Source organism: Aphis gossypii, chromosome 1, assembly GCF_020184175.1.
Source record: "Aphis gossypii isolate Hap1 chromosome 1, ASM2018417v2, whole genome shotgun sequence".
NCBI classification, from domain to species: Eukaryota; Metazoa; Arthropoda; class Insecta; order Hemiptera; family Aphididae; genus Aphis; species Aphis gossypii.
Window position 1 is genome coordinate 33282486 of NC_065530.1, and position 16806 is coordinate 33299291.

The 16806-nt window shown below is 28.6% G+C and overlaps 1 protein-coding gene across 6 annotated transcripts in view; it reads right to left on the reverse strand.

Annotated features, from left to right (window-relative positions):
- Window positions 1-16806, reverse strand: part of LOC114124170 (sodium channel protein 60E-like) — a 133820-nt gene that overhangs the window by 18736 nt on the left and 98278 nt on the right. The window lies entirely within an intron of this gene.

Consider the following 16806-nt stretch of genomic DNA (forward strand, 5'->3'; position numbering starts at 1 on the left):
TATAAGAATAAATAAGTACAATTTTTTTTTTTTAGCATTTGAATATCAAATATTGACAAAAATTCGTCAAAATCATGAATATTTTCAAATTATATTGTGGGTATAATTCATAAAAATGTTTGTATAAGTAACTAAGAGTTGAAAATTTAATAAAAGATTTTTCATGAGTCTGTCTTACAATAATTATAAAAGAACTTAAATTTTGGTGTATTCGGGCCATTAAAAAATGAATCACCTTTTTCACCAACCACTGGAAAATTATCGTATGCTGACAGATCATCTCCGTTCAGAATCGTTTTTCGTATACAATGATACTTATCGTTGGATTCAACTTTAATACACCCATTATAGTGACCTACTATACAGCAGAGCGTTACTCACTTTACTACTTTTATTTAAATTTATATTTAACGACTATTATTATATTATAAAGTGTGTCTAAATATTTTAAGAATTTTTTCTACATTTTTCAGACACCCGAATGCAAGAAAATCAACATTTAAAGTTACGAAAATGATGGAGAGATGATGTATAGTATAAAAGAATTTCCATAAAAATAAGATTATATAATATAGATTAACATATTTTTGCCACTATAAATATTAGTAGCACACCCTGTGCCTGTAATACGTTTAATGAATATTAAAGTTATTGTCACACACATTAGTTAACCCAACCTTTATACGCTGTAATTAATAATTTATTAGTAATTTCTAAAACATAATGAGCATGCTAAGAAAATTACTTTGTTTATATAGATAAAATTGTAATAAAGTGTACCATACATAATACTTATATAGGTACTGTAAACTTATAATTATTATTGAAATGTTATGCATAAAAATTTTGGTGTTGCGTAGATAATTCAATTAATTCAATGCATTTTAAGAAGTTAAGTATATTACATACATTATATAAATTTGAGAATTTAAATTAAGTAAAAATATGAATACTATCTCAGTGGTATTTAAAACAAATTAAAATACACAAACGATGAAAAGGTACGGTTTAGAATTTTAGGATCAGCGTGTAGGGTGTAGAGTGGCTGCAACATGTAGAGTGTCGCAGATATTAAAATATCGGCTATAAATACTTAATTATAATTTATGCATGCAAGTGAGTCAATACTATTAGACAGAACAAAAACTGACGGGTGGAGTCGATAATTTATAATTTAGAAAAATAGATTGCGAAGCGAAGACGTGCGATAACTGTCGAACCAATACACGGATCTGTCGACATAATTAATGCGAAATGCATAGTCTGGAGCAATGAATACATGATGGGTCGTGTTTGAGAAGGAGTTTTGACGAAACTAGAAGTGACTACGAAATGACAAACATTAATCTATAGAAGAAGACGGCTACAGGAATTGTAAATGATCAAATACACACAAACGTTTCCGTAAACTTTGAGTATCTTTGAAAGTAGCTTTTAGTATATTATTATAATATGTACATAACAAATTACACGAAGATTTATATATAACGTCTGTAGGCGCAATTTAATTCAATTTTTTTTTTTTTTTTTTTGGAGGTGAAACGCTGAACAAATTTTTGCCAAATATACTTGTGAGGAAGGAAGCGGGGCATATTTACTTCCTTATAGCTTACATTTAATAGCTTTAACAATTTTTATATCTTACAAGATTTCCGCATCATGTTTTATTGATAAATTGTTATTATTACCAAGGTCTGTCCCGAAAGGCGTTGCAGGGGATGTCATCCCGCGTCCCTACATGCCGTTGTGTATAAAGGAATAAATTATAATACTAAATCTGAAATAATAAGGAAATAAAAATCAAAAATAATTTAACCGCTTAGGTACGGTATTTTATACCGCAAATTAAGATAATATTATATCAGGACGATGTCAGCGCACTATATTTTTTTCTATTCGACCTACTTGCAACGTTTGTGTTCATCTGAATCGATTTGTTGCTTTAATATTAAAGTGAATTGCAACATTAAAAATTATAAATTCAGAACATTATAGGTTTTTTACAATATTTAAAATGTTTCGTGATACAATGTAGGTACATTTATTGATTGCAATGTTTATACACACAAAATGCATATAAATTGAAAAATAGTAAAAAAGTAAACGTAAAATCAAGTTTGTTCCAAAATTTGATTTATAAATAGATAAATTAATTTTAATATTAAATCTAACGAAACAATATTGGTTGAATTGAAAGAAAGTATTAATAGTTATCAAATGCCCACGGTATGTTTAATTTACAGCGTTTATGTAGTAAGTTTTAGTGATGAAAAATGAAAATAATAAGTCTTATCAATTTTAAAAGTTTAAGATTGTAAATATTATTATACGGTAAAATAAACGATAATTTTATTTGTAATAAATATCTTGAGAAGAAGAAGAAATAGCGGTTATAGTATTACCGGATTAACGTTCAAAACTCGATAAACAAAAATAAGTTAGTCATCGACGTTACCCGTCATATTTTAAGCGGAACCTCAAACCATAAAAACTAATTTTATAGATTTAAGTAGTTTAAACTAAATTTAAATATTCGTATAAAATATTTAAATTACATATTTTATAACCGTCAAGAATAAGTAGTTTCAAAGTAAATTAGGATCAAACATGCACATTACTCGCACATTAATGTCTACCGTTAACACAATCTCAGTTAGGTATATTACTACTAAATAACAATATTTAATTACAGATATTAAATCACACTTTACCTTGAAATAATAAAAAAATAATAATATTAATAATTCTTAAAGCATAAATATATAAATATAAATATAAAAAAGTATTTTTTTTTTTATTCATCAGAAAGTCGTTGGTTAATAAAACGCTAAAAACACATTACCTACTAGTTTTCAAACATAAATAACTATTATAATACAATAAATTAAGTCTGAATAACTAAATATGCTATTGTGATTTTGTCTGCTTATAAAACACTACAACTATATAATATTGATATTTAATTTTGGATCTTATTTCCACCGTTTTATGAAAAAAAAAAAATATATATGGCACTTATACTAAAGTGGCCATCAAGCGGAGACGCCGAGTGCTAGTGCAATGTAATAACAATATTATCTAACACCTGTGTACCCATTGTGACATATTGCTTGTCATAACATATTTTTACATATTCTTTTAAAGTAAGAACAAGGCTTTTTTAATTTAAAAAAAGTATAATTTTTCTTTTAGAATATTGAAGCTCAAAGATTTGCACACATTTAATATTTCATTATTTTTATCAAAACGTGTAATATGTCTCGTTAAAATTGATCGATTACTCAACTAAAATCAACCCGAGAAAATTAACGACCATCAGCTTGAATATAACTGCTGTAAGCTTATAATTATTATATAATATTCTCGTGCCGTATTACAATACGTCAATAGTATAGACTTAATATTTAAACAAGACGTATCAATAAAAAGTCGTAGAAAAATAAAGAAAATAACGATTCGATTGATTTTAAAGAGTAGGTTGTAAACGCGTGTTGCGGTAACGCGTGAGAGAAAAGAAATTATACCATGAAATATTTATTCACAATGTAAATTTAGATAAAAATATTATATTATAAACATCGTGTAAATAAAACGTGAAAAAAATACATAATTTCGGTTAAAAATTCTGAAAAATCAATAAAACCAAAGGTCACAACAAACACCGAGTGTACGACTACGTCATTGCATCCAATGAAAAAAATACAATTGGCGTTAAGTTTAAAATAAAACGTATGTCGATTGTGCATAGACGCAAACAAGTTTACTCCCCTCTCCTCTCTTCTACCGCTTACGGAGAGGGGTTAGTGGTGCTATCGCGGACGCACTATTATAATATTATATGGACTGTTCTTCCCTCATATCCAGCTACAAGTTGCCTAGAACCAACATTGTTAGAAACAGATATAATTTATACCTGTGCATAAGGTGGAACCTAAAGTTTACTCGTATGCTATCTTTTTTTTTTTAAAAAAGTTGTTATGATTGTTGTTGAACTTATCTCTCGCTATTTATGGGTATAGACACTATGGATGATCTTAGATTGTATGCTATATTTTTTCAACAATGTTGGACCTCACTCCCTCTGTTAGAAGTCTGTTTATTTATAGGTCTATGGTGTCATCACTCACAGTCATCAATTTACCTACGAGAAAACCGTAAGAAACTTCGCCGCGTTCTGTGCATATAACCATTAGGTAGGTGGTGGCATCGATAATGAGTGTATTTTTTTTAGTGTTATTGACGTTGTATTTGATTTTCGAAATTCCATTTATCCGCTAAAGATAAAATTCGTAATACTGTGTATGTATAAGCGATCAGTGCAGTTTAATATAAAATTAAATTGACAATATTATTATACCATGTAAGAAGCTTTTACTAGATCGGTATAATAATGTAGCGACGAAAAAAGTACTCTAGCGGTTAAAAACAAAACAACCAATAAAAAATAAAATGAAATTGTATCTTACACCATACGGTCAACGGCTGTATAATATCATATAACGTAGAAAAATTCGTTTGCGAACGAATCCTAAAGGGTATTATAGACTCGAATTAAACACACTGATCCATACACCTATAAAATCTATGTCTTGGACTTGAACACACGATACGATGTTATATAGACGATACACACTCTACGAACTAGAACTATAATCAACTGTAAAATTATTTTCAAATAACACACGGACGAAAGATTCTGTTTAAGCTAATAATAGACTACAGTTTTATCGATATATTTTTAAGAAAAAAAATGCGACTTTCATGCCAATGTCAATAATTATTATGCAAAATATTTCAATCGTTAAAACACACAACAAAAGTAATATTGATATTTTCCAATTTTCACCTGTTCAACATAACTATTCGTTATATCTTTAGAAACATGAACGTTTTATTTAAAATTACTCGAAAAGTGTAAGTAATCGATTACAAGTTACAATATTGTATCTCGATTACGCGCAACTCCGATAGGTCATATAACCAATTACTGCCCTAGAACCCTAGCTGATCGCACACGGGAGGGATAAAAAATGTGAAACATCCGACTAATATAATAATCGGTGCGCGCCTGTTTGCTCCGCGGCCGTATTTTATTAGTCCACCGCGGCGGCGTAATACGTTTTGCCCGCCACAGAAGCCGCTTTTGCTTTGGCCTAGATGGCATATAGTGTGTTACTCGCCTATACCTATATACTCTGGCGTACTCAAAAGGGGTCGTGCAAAGGTGTGTATAATAATAATTAATAACGAATGGCCCCGCACCGATGTGCACTTTAATACGCGACCGTCGCCGTTTCGGCCGAACAATTCGCCACGTTTAATGTGCGTATATAATATATATATATATATATATATACACGTACATGTATTTATACGACCAAAATAACTGTTATTCGCCAACACACACAAACATTCGAGTGTTAGCGCAAACGTGTATAAATGTAGTCGTTTTGTGAGCTCGCAAAACGTTGTGAAGCCGCTCAATCGTAAAGCGATATCGAGCACTTACCCGAATTTGCGGTGACCACTGTTACGGACGATAGGAGTAAATGTGATTAAAAAATCGGGAGAGGGCGAGGGCATAGAAATATTAATCAGCATGTATTGAAAATATAATATTCATTGTACTGACGAAATTTAGTTAGGGGATTTTTGGGTGGAGGGGTTTAAGAGATTTTGGGGGCTAGTGCCTCCCTAAGCTCTTTCTCTCAGATGTACTCCTATATGGGATGGGGGCTGGCGAATGTATACGATGTTTTTTGTACACGTGTAAATATTAATGTTTTACGCGATGATATAGTTGTGTTCAATAAATTTTGTTAAACGTGGTGAATCTATTACCTAAAAATAATTGTCACATTGATTTCAAGAATATTTTTATTGTTTACCATTGATATATACACGGCACGGTATTTCTACCGTCAATAAACACAAATATTTAGGTCAACACAGAGGAAAGAAAAACGACGATTCCCAGTCGCACAGTAGCTTTCGAGCGATAAAGAAATTAAGATTTAAATAAGAGAGCATCAAAGAGATGTACCGATATTGCGGCTTACATATTTTTAATTTGTACACACAATGCAGCCACAAGTTTAATGTCAGAAGTTATTTAAAAAAATATTTTTATTTTTATCATAGTGGGTGGTTGATAAAGTTTTATTTTAAATTATTTTTTAATGATAACCATTTGATTTTAATTTAATAATCATTGATGTATATATTTCGAATATTCAATATAATAAGTAACTATTTATTATAAATTTAAAGTTTATGTATTTTTATTGATAGTCATTTGAAGTTTATATGAGCGGAGTGTAACTGTCAGGTACTCCGCCAAAGTTTTGGTCTTATAATACACCGTTAATCTAAACTTTAAATGCATATTAATAGAAAATAATTTATTCAATTTCTCAAGTTTATAAATTATTGAATATATTAGTCTGTTTTTGATATTATAGAATTGAGAATAGGTAGTAATTTTTATATGCACATCATATAATAAGAATTGTATATTGTGAAAATGTGAAAAAAATGACTTTTCCTGCAATATATAATATGTAAACTACGTTTAAATAAATAGTGCTAGCTCGTCATCGAATCATTCTTAGGTCGTTTTACCTGCTTCAAACCGAAAAAAAACGGTCGCAGACATAAAAAAAAAAAAAAAAATAATAATAATAATAAAATAAAACATTCCTTTGTAAAACTATTACGCACGCTTGAAATCTAAAATGTATACGACGTATTGGGTACATGCCGCATATTGGGACGATACACGATTCCACACGATTTACCTTTATACTCTTTATAGTAAAGGATATCGACAATTTTCGTCAAACAAAAGTATTTTTTCTACCCCTTAAAAAAAACGCGATTCCACACAAACGTCGATTTTTCAACGTCATTGCCAATTTTGGTGAAAAAAAAAACACTTAAATACGAAAAAATAACGATAACTTCAAATTAAAGATAAAATAAATGTCTAATAATAAATCATTGATAAAAATAACTATTATATTTTCGATTATTTTAAACTAGGCTTTAATAATAAAATAATAATGTTCAATAATACTGTTGAGGTACAATACTGTATACTTATAGTGTAAATACTTTATGGAAAATTAATTATGGTAAAAATATGTATGCATATAAAAAAACCTACGATTATTGATAGACATTGTTTTTCTTGATATCTAAGGCAAATCTAATGATAAAAATGGAATTAGTGATATGCACTCGGATCGAATTTGTATTCATCATACAGTACATTTTATGGTAATTCTGATGATTAAAATGATGTTGCGATACGAAATCATTAAACAAACGATCGTCTTGTGTCTTGTACGGTGTATCCGTTGTACATGAATTTCACCGTAGATACCTCATATTTTATACATCTGCTACTACAGTCAGCGATTGCTCGTGTCAATCGTGTTCATTTGGAATATTTTTCTAAGTATAAAATCGGTAGAAACCCGATCGGCAACATCGCAAAGTGATTTCGTGCGGAATCGTGAATCGTTGGCAATATTATAATAATATGACGTGATCGCGTATGACCTATTGCGTACGGAAAACCAGACGAATCGTGGGGCCGGAAACAAACACCGCTGGCATGATGCGCTCGGAAAACGACGCGCGGTGCGAAATCTCTTGGTGGACGGTTTTGAGCGCGCGTGTGACCGACCCGAAACACAACACTATACAGAGTGATCCGTCAAGCGTAGGTATTTACACGTGTTTATCTTCCCTATTCTTTTTCAATAAAGGAGTAATTTTTTCTTTATATTTTTGGCATTTTCAAATATACTTGAAAACCATATTTAATATATTCTTGAGATCATTGTATTGCTAGGGAGTGTCTGAAGAAGATAATATAATGAACTTCTATTTTTAAAATAACAAGAAAAGGGAAGCTTTTTCAACTGTTGAATATTTAGGAGGCAATTTCTTTCCTGGAACTAATGACGTATTAAAAAAAAAAAATTTGAACGAGTAGCTTTTGAGTTATTTAACGTTTTGCATTTTGGATAATAGATCCATAATGACGAGGATGCAGGGGCGTCATTTTTGAAAAGGCTGGGCAACTGAAAAAAAATTGCAGACTTCATAATATTTTAAAAATGATTGTTACCTATATATTTATGGATGATATACTATCAATAAATAATTTTTCGAAACAAAAAATGTAAGGGTCCAAAATTAATAACGATGACAAGCAAAGGAGATGGCATGCTTTAGTTTCTTCAATCAATTAATAACACTAAAAGAAGTAAAAACATCAACGTTCACGATTCAAACATCAATCAATTATTGCTTATCATCAATTAAACAGATAATTGATTTTACCGTTCTAAATTATTTATAACACCATAATAATAGTAGTAAATAGTAATAATGATACGTAAAAAAATACAAAAAAATGTTCCTTGACGATGTCATCATATAGCAGTCGGCAATCAGTGTTCGATGTTATCAACACCAACAATTTTTTGCAAATCCGTGTATATTTATTTTTAAAATTTCTCTAGGTATATCTTAGAAGTGTTTCGCGTCGTAATAACGATTGTCATTAGTCGAGGAGCCAGTATTATATTTTAATAAACCGTAAATGTATCTAAAAGAGAATATCAACTGATTTTTGAGTACACAATACAAATTTACTGATTTTAGTATTTGATTATCGAACAAAGAATTGCTAACATTTTTAAATTTATTAGGTTGAGGCTTTTTTCAGTTAAATTATGTCCCCGAGAGGATGAAATTAGAACTATTGTAATTTGAAAATTTTAATCAGTGATATTTAACGAGGTATAGTATTTAAAATAAAGAAGTTTTCAATGGCATAAAATACTCTTTATAAGTAATAACGTTTTTTTTAAGAACTCAAAAAAAAAATTATCTTAAAGTAAAATATTCAAAAGTTTAATAATACTTAAATAGATTCCTTGTTAAATTAAGAAAATTGAGGTCGAGTATGTTCAGTGGATCGTTCTGTATAATAAAAGATTTTTCACGTATGCGTTCGAGCGAATCGTCGTTGTCGCGCGGGACACGGACCAACAATATCGTTTTTCGGTCACGTCTCTCGTTGGGGACTCAGTACACGAACGGACACGTGTCACGTGACATTTCACGTCATGGGCGTACAACGATATTATGTCGTACTTATATATGGTATGCATATGCAGGGCATATCTTGTGTCGTTAATAAGTAAATAACTTGTACGCGATGATCAATTCGATGGCCAGTAGAATATACAACACGTCATGCAATTTTCTAGTTTAGGGTAGGAGCAGTATTTAGAGGGAGTACGTCGCCAACTATAACTAATACTTTCTTTCGTAGACTATTAAATGTAATTCCTTTAAACAGCCATATTTGTTTAATCACACGCATAATATATTTTAAGAAACTATATGTTTAGTATGTTTAAATATGCAAAAAAAAAAATCAAATTGAATGTGTACGGATAAACAAAATATATTAGTAGGTACGACAGAAATTTAAAAATCGATTTATTAATTTATACCCATCTAATATCCAGCTGAATTCGATATAAAAAAGAAAATAATACGACGTATTTTATAAAAGACGTGCACATTATGAATTTATTAATACATTATTGAGGGGGGTGGCATATCATGTAGTCATCTATTTTCATCCGTTTTTATGTACTATTAGTATAATAATACGTTTTATAAAATAACACTGCTAAATACGTTGTGTAGGCTGATGTATTAACGTTGTACGAAATAAAAATAGAAATAACGATAAGTGAAGTCAAATTATAAATAAAAACAATATTTTCCATATTAGAGAAAGGTAAATAAATTTACAAAATAATTGACATACGATACACCCACAACACATTAAAACAATTGATTGATATTGGTATTTGTAAATACCAATATCTTTTTGAAAGCCTATTTTATTTCAATGACAAGCATATCTTTTAGTTCTTTAGAAGAATAAAATATAATACACCTATTTTATTTCGTAATTTCATAATAGAAAGATATTGAATTTTATTCCCATGTTTCATTTTTAACGGTTTATACTTAATCCTTGAGATTTTAACTATAAATTCAATTTTTTTTTTTTTTGGTTCTTTTGGGATTTATTTCAAAACACTCCACAAAATATATATATTCTCATTTGGTGACATAAAACGCATATGTCGGTAACATGACAAAGATATATTACGTACGCAAAGTCCAAAGTCTTACGAATTGCTACGCCATCGGTCGATGGTCGGTATAGTGTTAATTTTTTTTCAAAACGTTCGTTAGTTAAATTGTAGAAGTCGGTTCATTATAATTAACTGTCCACGACTGGCACAACCGTTCAGTTAAACTGATTATTAATGGTTTTCATTAAAATAACTGGACTAGGCGTTAGAGTGTGACGATTTATTGTTGGTTTCAAATTTAATGATAATAGGTACATTACCATTCAGCAAAACAAGACAGTAAACAGACAGAACGAAGTTTTTTTTTTATCATTTTATGTTGAACGGCGCATTGTATAGGCAAAATTGTCACGGTCCATTACTGTTGCCGAAGAATAAAATCTTAAAACAAACCTACGTTTAACGCAATGTTGTACAAAATAATTTGAAAATGTATTTAAAACACTACTCAAATACATATTTTTTTTAAAGTAGGTATTCAATGCTTTTATCGAATACTGACTTTATTTTAGTAACACTAATACTAAATTATATAACCCGAAAAATGATAAAGTCTGACTTGACCACCTTCTCACAAAAACCGTCCAAATAATAAATACTTTATAAATAATATGTATGTTATGTAAAGACAAATATAAATTTTGAATTAAATAATATTTTATAACTTTATAAGTTTTCTTTTTGATATTATGTCGTTAAAATTATATCTTTATGTTTCTGTTTATAATAATATATATTTATGCTATATTATATAAAATTAACTAATATCACTTTACATTTAATAACATCTTTCTGTAAATACTGTAAAACAGTAAAAATAAATTCATACACAAACTAGATCCAATTGATAATTGAAAATTAAAGCATTTTATAGACAAATTATCGTGTAGGTACTTATACACAAAAAAAAACACAATAAGATAAAATCAATACGTCATTAATAGCTCATCTGCTCAGAATCTAAAATATAGTAAGGTTATACATGATTATCTTGTGTTCAACTAAAATTCAGTTTATGTAATTAACTTAAAATATTAAAAAAGTATTTGATATCTTTAAATATTTTTAAAATTTTTATTCGAATACTTTATAACACTAATTTTATATCGTAATCTTTGGTATTAATTTAAATGTTTTTCTGTTAAAATATTTTCATGTCATAGTTTGGACTATTTAAATAACCGTAAGAAAATAGTTGAGGGAGAAGTTAATTTTGGGTTAAATTTCACAATTCAAGTAATCACTAACAGTTGGCTAACATTGGCTCAAATAGCTGATAACCATAATTTATTAGGCACACGGAGTAAAATTGTTGTGTGAAAACATTGGACTCTGTAGATTAAGTCCAGTAATTTAATTGAATTCGTCTATAATAATATATTAACGTGCTAACTTCCGAGAAGTCGTAAATAGTTAGAAATAAAATTCGACTGCCTAGCGAGTATTCTAGTGAAATGAACTTTGCTTTATATTTTGTAAAAACCACTGATAACATATTTTAAAACGAGTCGTTTCGCATGTACGTGAACTAGAACATCGTAAATATAACTACATAAAATAATATTATTAATTCAAAATGAATAGAGTTACTATATGGTTTTTAACTTTATCAAAACACTCATTCGTTCCACGACAATTATTAAGCATGAATAAACGGCATCCAAGATACATCCCGCATGTGAAGGAACTCTCAATTCTCTGTGAGGGTGTAAACCACTCAAAAAGTTTGTTGAAACATCATCGTGCATCGGTCTCATCACCATGCACACACAGCGATATAATAATAATGTGGTCGGTCTTCCATTTCGTGTACAACATTATGTGAAATAAGACTGCGGACGATGGAAGAGGAGTAAGAGATGGGGGGGGGGGGGGTAAAGGGAGGGTGAGAGAGAGAGTGTGTGAGAGAGCGAGTTAGCGTGGGCGGAGGGAGACGAACACTTTCGGTTTGCCATTACACACCAAAAGAGCGCCAACGACCCATTCGGAGCGGCAGTTTTTTTTTTTTTTATACCCTTCTTTTACTCCTTCATTTTCGCGTTATCGACTCTTGTCGTGCGATTCCATCGCGAATGGAATTCGTTCTGATTTATGATGTCAAAAAACGCGTTGCACACACGCTGAACACCACCGCCGCCGCCACTATCGCATACTGTAGATTAACCTACATTCGATAAATGTTTAACCGCAACTGCTTTTCGAGTGTATAATATATATTACGCATACGTGTAGGTACATTGTATAATGATATGTACAAAATACGTTTGCCAGTGGCGTGTTTAAGAGGAGGGCTATCGCCTACGCCCATCGACCGTGTTAAAACTTTAACTATATATAAATATTAATATTACAATGAATCACGCGGTTTTGAAATTGGTAGATTTAATAGACACCTATTATGATAAATTTATGTCATGATGCTCGATTTCTGCGATAATATTATACATTTATATATATATATATTTACGGATGTGAAATATTATGGCCTTAACGATAATGATTATACCGAACTAAGTGCATATTAAAATGTGCGATGGCTTGAAGCAAACGATATTGGGTGTTCGGAATCGCTTGACTGCACGTAACACGTAAGATCGTGTTGTTTTGTTATTTTAGACTAGAAAACATTGCGATAATGAATTCCACATTGCCATCAAGGGGTGAGGGGATTTAGTGTTTGAAAATAAATATTTCATATATTATTTAAATTTATTTAATTATAATATAAGCTATATAAGAATTAATTAAGTATGTAATGAACATATCAATTAAAAATATTGTTATTTACTTTTACGTCAGGTAGTAAGTTTATCGCATGAACATTGTAAATCTTTATTTATCCACTTGATAATGTTTGTTTCAGCCCGACTGTTGGTTCATATCGCACGAGTTTATTATATTACTAAAGATATTCATTGAGTATTTATAGTGAAATATAATACAAAATATAATTAATATCAAATATAATTTTCATCCCTTTATATTCTGAGACAGTTATGCCGCTGAAATATTAAACACAGGTGTCAGGCATATAGATTTGTGAAATGTATGTACCGCGTGCCCGTGCATTGTATTTAATAGTGTCAGTAGAGTTCATATTATTATGATAATATTATATTGAGATTGGTCTACAAATAAAGAAAAATGATAATAAATCGAATCTGCTGTCTAGTAAAATGTTACACGGATTTAAATCCTAATAAATACGAACACGTATTTGTTTAATTTTTATTACAGCGAAGAGATTATATTATAATATGAATATGATAGTGTGCCAAGTTCGGTCGGTTTGAATCAACCCTAACTCGATTCATAGATTTGATCTGCTAAACTTAACAGGACATTATTTCTATGCGTGAATCCCTTTTCATAAACGAGTTTCCACACTGTAAACGGATTTTTTTCTCCGGTCCTTCTCGTTCACGCCACTCTTTTTTCTTTACCCGTCAGATTCGCGTTCTTTTCCCAACTCCACCACACAACTTCACGAGTTTTGCCCACCATTTTAAGTGTCTTGTTTAAATGCAAATACTTCCTATCCTGTATGCGACCCGTCCGAAATATCCAATTGTTGTATATGCTCCGTTACACACACATACACACGAACGAGTAATTTCTGTGTCATTCACTGACACTAATAATTCTTATACACAATAATAATATGTACTATGTCAACATCAGAAAATACCACGTGAATTGGTTATTTTTTCTTTTTCTTTTGTACCGACCCCTCAACGCTGCATGCTGTTCGTAACATTTATATCTACGTCGCGCTTCCATTCTTCGCGTGTACTTTTTAATATTGCATATTCAACAATTTACTGAGCAAGAAGAAAAATGTATATCTATACATTTGATAAAAAACAAAAAACTTTATTGGAATTTAAATTATTTAACACGCTTGTATTATTGCGTTTTTGTGCTATCTTTTGGGTTTAATCATATATAAGTTTAGACTAAAAACATTTTTATTTTGTATTTGCGCCTGTTAACATGTAAATTGGAAACCGTTTGTTAAGCGGAATGGAATACTTTTATTTTAAAATTTCAAATGAAATCATATATCTAGGTATTATAATTACAAAACAATAAAGTAGACTAAGTAATTAATTGCACAAATTAAATGTATTTTAAATTTTATAAAACACGAATATGCTTATTGTAAAATATCTCGACAAACTTTAACACACATTATTATAATATTATAGGTATGCAAATTTGATTTATTTTATTATATTTTAATATTTTAAATTATACTTTTCGTTAAAGATATAACAACAATTTGAAAAAAAAAATAATCAATTTTTTGAACGGAACCGTAACGTATAAAACAGCTATTTAATTACTAATACTATATAGAACCGTAGATTCAAAATTTTATTTTTAGTCATTCAGATTTTATAAATATTATTGAATTTGGTAAATTTATATATTCTGATTTCTAATAACATAACATATGAAATGGCAAATATTGACTGAACACAAAGCTATTTCAGCAGCAAATCCCTAAGGAACCCAAAAACCAGTATTGATATAAAAGTTTTGAATTTGAAGAATAATGTAAATATATTTATGTAGGTACAATAGTAATAACTCCGACGATATTCATCCATTAAATTAAATTTGTATTTTTATATTTTGTAATAATTTTGAATTAAATACTGATTTTTATCTAATATTAAATAAACTATTATTTTTTTGTTGGTTAGTTTATTGGTTTAATTTTAAAAATATCACCAAAGGTTTAATGAAATACATTTTTCATAATTTATTATGATTATTATTATGATGATAAATTGATTTGGAAACGGTTAAGATTGTAAAATTAAATTAGTATATATGTATATTGTTAAAACATGAAATGAGACTATGTGAAATAGCAATTAAATTACTTAAGGTAAAATAAAATATGATATTATAAAATTAAACAAAAGGCGTTGAAGGGGTTTTGTAAAAAAATGACTAATGATCTTTAAAAAGTTGCTTACACCGTGCACTGCTTGGTATCCTATAAACAATTACTGTTGTTGATTAATTGTTAGTAGAACGTTATATGCTATATACATTAACCTCTGCAAAATTATAAAGAATTCAGGTAAAGAAATATTTAAATTATAAAATCACAGACAAAATCAACAAAAACAAATATCGTTGAAAGCTTTTCAAGATTGTTCTACTTTCATTAAAATAATCGATAACAAACGCTTTCGTTGATAAAAAACACAGTTTTATTTTAAATAATCCATACAAAAGAATTTTATTTAATTGATGATTTGTATACATTACATTGTAATTTATATTTCGAATTTTAATTGTAAATTTAGTATAAGATAAAAATTATTAATTCATTGTATTTTAAAAATACTAATTAATCTGGTTTTTTATTGTACAAACTTTTCTAATATGTTTCTTTAAAAAGTAAAAATATCTATTGCATATTATATCATTATATATTGAACTAAGTACAAGACAAATGTCATGTAACTAAGAATACAAAGGCTAATGTAGATAACTTTTATGATTTTGCTTAGATAATTTACTTGTTTATGAAATATACAATATAAAAAAATACAGTATAAAAATGATGGGGATGATATTAGAATAATAAATTATATTTTTTCATTTACGTTTTTTGTACCTATATAATTTAGATGAAATGTTACATATTTATACGGTTTCAAGTTATATAGCTATATGTAGTGCATTAGTACATATGAAGTGACATTAAACGTAAACATAATATTATTTAGTTGTTTATTTTGTAAAAAATAATAACGAACTTTAGAAATTTAAATTAACATTTAAACAAATAAATAAATGTTATTTGATAAGATTTAATAATAAATTCAAAAACAAATACATTTTATAATTTTCATTTATACGTATCGAAAGCTCAAGTCAAGAGAAGGTATTCTAAACAATATATTTTATAAAGTTAACGTTACATTTAAAATAATGATGCACTAAAGTTTTTCAATTTAGATATTATGTCTTAAGTATACATGTATATACAATTGGATCCGACGTATCTCATTAAAATTTAATAGATATTTTAAGCTACCGTTTAATTTATAAATAATTAAAAAAAGAGAATATTATTTCAGTTTATCATAGTATTTAAAACAACAAATTTAAACGAATAATTACTTTTAATTGTTATATTTTAAATAATAATATGTTAAAAATAAAGCTAAAAAAATGAATCAAAAGTCAATATTAAACGAGTTAAAATTATATACATATAGTTGTTTTTAAAATAATTTAAACAGATAGCATTAATAATATTATCAGAATATCAATTCATTTATTTTGAACTTAAAGCTATAGTGTTTTTAAAACAATTACGATTCATTCAATAGTGACTCAATTTCAATAAATCCGTTTATATTATTTTAGAATTTATGCAAAATCAAAAAATGAATTTATAAATGTTGACATGACATTTCAGATTCAACAAAAAACAAGAGCTATGCCATTTACACAGTTAAATTTTTGTTTAATAACTGATAGTATAATATGATAAAATAGTATTTACCTACCTACTGTTGTTAGAGTATAGATGAATCGTAATTCGAGTAGCACGTAAAATTGTCATATTTGTTGAATTATT